Here is a 4,479-nt window from a genome sequence, read left to right on the forward strand (position 1 = left end):
TAAAAAATGATCTTGGACCCATGACGTTCGGCCTGCAGCTGAAGCTGTCTCATCTTGTTAAAATTGCCCAATCCCTGCACATTCCAGCTCATGAAAGTCAGATTATTTTCCGTCAAAGATGCGGGAGCGTTCATATCACCGGGATGTTAATATCCAATGGACCTGTTCAGCAGCCCTGTAGTCCCAGTAACTCAACATTACCCTGTGGTCCGCCTTTGCTGCCAGCGCCAAACTATTTATAATATAACTCGCACCATAACCCACCCACATCCCTCCCCCAACTAGAGGAATGACAATCCCAAAACCCCTTAACTAAATCCAAACCAGTGGCATCTACGCCTGGGAGCCTGTGGGCCGGACTGGTGGCGCCGCTCCGAGCCAATGGCAGATCTTGTTAAAACATAGTGCCTACAATGAAGCTTCATACGTAACTTGGAAAAGATTTTTGCACATATTAATGTGCCACAAACATGTAGAGATAAATCAAGTTGAGCTCGTTGAGGAGTACAGGCGTAATATATTCCTGGCGTAGGGAGATGGTCAGTGTTGGCGACTCCCCAACGGGGCAGCTGAGCAGCTGTAGAGACATAATCGGAGGGGAGGGTCAACCTGGAAAATGCTCGTCAATGAATCTGGAGGCCTCATCTGGAATCGTGAAAAAAAAAACACCTGGTTGCTGTGCTCGACTTGCAGTTTGGCGGGATATAACATGGAATATTTGACTCCATGATCTCTAAGCCTTCTCTTTACCGCCAGGAAAGTCTTGCGCTCCCGTTGGACAGCCACCGAGAAGTCAGGGTGTAGGTGTATCCTTGCTCCACCCAGCAGAAGCTCTCCATTAAGTCTTGCAGCTCTTAGGAGGGCATCACGGTCTCGAAAGTTCAGGACCCGAGCTATAATGGGTCGTGGAGGTGCTCCCGGCTTAGGTTTAGCAGTCAGGGCCCGGTGTGCCCGCTCTATAGCAAACTGTGCAGAGAGCCTCGGTGAATCAAGAAGCAACAGCAGTGTATGTTCGACATAGTCCTCCATCGGCTCATTGATGCCATTCTCGGGAACACCGATGATGCAGAGGTTATAACGCCTCGATCGGGATTCCAAGTCCTCATTTTTCTTCTCCACCTCAAGGACGCGGTTGGAAAGAGCTGTGACTTCCGAGCGTAGAGCCCCCATGCCGTCCTCGGCGGAGCTCACCCTGGTCTCGACCTCCGATACTCGACTGTCAGTCCTCTCGATATGAACCTTGATGGAGGATATGGTGCCATTCATGTCGTCTAACTTCGAGTGGAGTGTGGTAAAGCCCTCACGGATAAAATCCATCTTGTTCTGGGATTCCAAGGTGGCAAGGGATGAAAAGTTGGCAGGGGCTTGCTCGGAGACCTCCTCAGGCGACCTCACCGGAGACTTCGTAAACATGTTTATGGAGCTCTGCTTTTTTCCAGCCCCTTTAGTCATTGCGACGGTGATGAGGGACAGAAGGGGTGAGGGAGAACCGATGGCACTTCGGTCAGCGCAGGAGGGGGACCCGTGGGATATAGCCCCCTGGGGGTCCAAGCCGCCTACCTCTGCCACAGGCAGCCGCTCGGACCGACAGTAGAGTATTGTATACGTCCCTGTAGGGTGAAAGAGGTCCCCCAAAATGTGCAGTTGGTTCATACAGTGTGGGGTGGTGAGCCACCCTATCTGCCTGTTGTTCCCCAGCGGGGGGGACCCAGCAGATCAGCTAGGTGATCAGGGGATCCAGTGAGCGTGTTCATCACCACCGCAGCCTATGGGTACCTGGACCGCAGGGTACCCGGCCCATAGCAGGCGAGCCAGGGGCGGAAATCCAAATCCCCCTGTGCGTAGGTAGGGGCACCCACTGCAGTTCACCGAGGAGGTAGATGTTGCGTCCTCCACTCTGCCCTCATGGAAAACAGGAGCTCATGTGCAAGTGTCTTGTTGTAGTTGCCGAGGGGGCGAGGGCGCATGCCCCTCCACCCCGTAGTAGTAACTATTGGAAGGTTAGGGTGCGTATAAGATGGGAGGCCACAACAATGTTTCCAGAGGCTAGGGCCCCTCCGGGCTCGATGCAAGAGACTGGCATGATCCGATCCACGCGACGCTCTGGCTAGTGGAATCAGGCAGAGCCGTGCCGCAGGGGCACCTTGAGAGAAGGAGGAGTGAAACCAGGGCAGGGTACAGTAAAGTGTCAGGTGCGAGCCAATGCAGCCCAGTGTTATTGTCTCACCACGAGGCCGGGGGCTACTGGCAAGTTGTCTGTGGAGCCCTGCAGGGTATGAAAGCAGCGGTGTCCCTCCACATGGGGTGCGCATGGGGCCCTCCACCTCCACGTACCTTATGGCCACAAGGATCTGACTGTCTAGTGTGCGTTGTCGGGGGAGCGCGGCACCTGTTGCTTGCTGACGTGCCGCCGCTCCACCCCGCGTGTTGCAGTCTCGCTGACGGTGGAGGGGGGCCGCCATCGGATCGCCTCTCCGATGTAGCGCTGTCCCCAAAATGGAGGGCCAGGCAGAGCCAATAGAGGGGCAGCTGACTCCCCGTATCCGCGCTGGTACTGCGCCCAAGGGATGGGATACGTCCTGACCGCATGGCTCCAACGGCCGAGCCTCCCGCGGGCGCGATGCACAGCCTCAGTGCGCGCTCCGCCCGCTCCCGATCCTCGCCTCTATTCAGCACCGTGGAGGTGCGTCCTCCTCGGCGGCCTCAGCAAGGGCGATGTGGAGTCTCGGGCGTCCCGTGTGGTTTTTTCCGCCTTTCCTCCGGCCCAGGGTTTTGGCGCGTATGTGCGCTGCCGATGGGGGATGGGAACAGCGCCGCCCGATTGCAGGGTCCCCGGCATCGTTTTTTGCATGGATTGTGACCGGGTGGTCCCTGGGTCAGCAGGCCGGGAATCGTGAACGCTGGGGTCCGAGCTATGGTCGCAGATGTGCCAGATCAGGATCTTGTGATCTGCTTGCCACGGAGCTCGAGCTTCAGGCGGCCATTTTGTTCGGCGCTCAACAGCGCCCCTGCGAGCTGCCTTTCATGAAGAAAGCGAAAGACACGTGGAAATCAAATGTTTGAAAAATTCTTGAAGAGCTGTGCTAATATTTCCATGAAACGGCAGTCCACATAATCTTAATGGAAAAATGCCAAGATTATGTTTCAAGCAGTTGCCGTAAAACGAAGTTTCTCTCATGTGTGAACCAAAGAATATGTCCTTTTGTGTTTCCTCCACAATGACAATCTGCAAAACAAAATGTTCACCAAGCCACTAAAATTGTAATTATGATGCCCTCATTTAACCACTGTATGCAGGGGACAGCTTTGTAGTGACATTTATACATGTTGAAACTTTGCCTCCTAAGAGTTCATTTTTAAGTGAAATGTGAAGTTAAAAGGCAATTTACGGCTGAGTTTGAAATAGCCCGGTGCCGCTTGCCATTTGTTTTTTCTCTCTTTGCTCAAGATGTGAAACTGGATTCCAAAGTCCCAGTTGTTATGAGGAATTAGGCCTGGCTGCATCCAGCCATCAAGTGTCTTTCTTTAAAAATACAACTTTAAATACAGTTCTGTCGTGTTTCTGACCTCCAGGTCACAGGCTTCAATAAAACTTGCATTAGCTAGTCATTAGCCCTTGGAATGTACAGGCTAATGTAAATACAGAACCCTTTCTTGACATCAGCCATGAACAGGGAAATTGAAACTAGCGAAGGTGGGGGTACAGAGTGGCACAGAATAGAAACTGCTCCATTGCTTTCAAATGGGAAAAAGGCATTTTATCATATAAAATTGACAATGTACATCACACAATAGTCATTGTAGGATTTCTGGAAAAATAACAGTAAACTCCTTCTCACCACATACAAATGATTTTGGTGGGATAAACACAACTGAAATTATAAATGAAAATGTGATTTGGGCCTTCTCGTGATTCACAGAGTTGTGAAGATTTGTAAAAGCATGCCGGCAATTATAAATATAATTCCTGGAAAATGGCAGATTTTTCACTGATATGACTCTGGAGTAAATGGACAAAAACTGTATCTTTGCACAGAAAGGACGTGTGGAGTCCAGATTCGTTTTTATCTAATTCCAATTAAAATGTAGTTTTTAAAAATGCATTCATATCTGTCAAAACGTTGAATTTAAGGTTATTTGCAGTCTAGTGAGATTTTAAGTGCAAAAACATGAACAAGCCCACCCTTTGAAATTAGATGAAAAAGTGTTCTCCTCCCCTTGTGTCCCAAAGCACTCCCACATGTTCTGGACCTATCAGCACATAGGTGGGAGTGGGGTACTGGAGCAGTGACAAATCCCTTCTGCTGGAAGTATGACAAGTCTGTGATGTCATTTGCACTATAACTAAGTTAGCCCGCCTCAGGGCAGGACAGTTCCAACTAATCCCAAGAGGTGATCTGCTGTCGAAATCTGGAGAAACCTCCCAGCACAGTGAGGCCTAATCTTGCAGAGGAGCCAGGAGATTTACAAGCTGACTTG

Source organism: Ambystoma mexicanum, chromosome 12, assembly GCF_040938575.1.
Source record: "Ambystoma mexicanum isolate Mex_15411 chromosome 12, UKY_AmexF1_1, whole genome shotgun sequence".
Lineage (NCBI taxonomy): Eukaryota > Metazoa > Chordata > Amphibia > Caudata > Ambystomatidae > Ambystoma > Ambystoma mexicanum.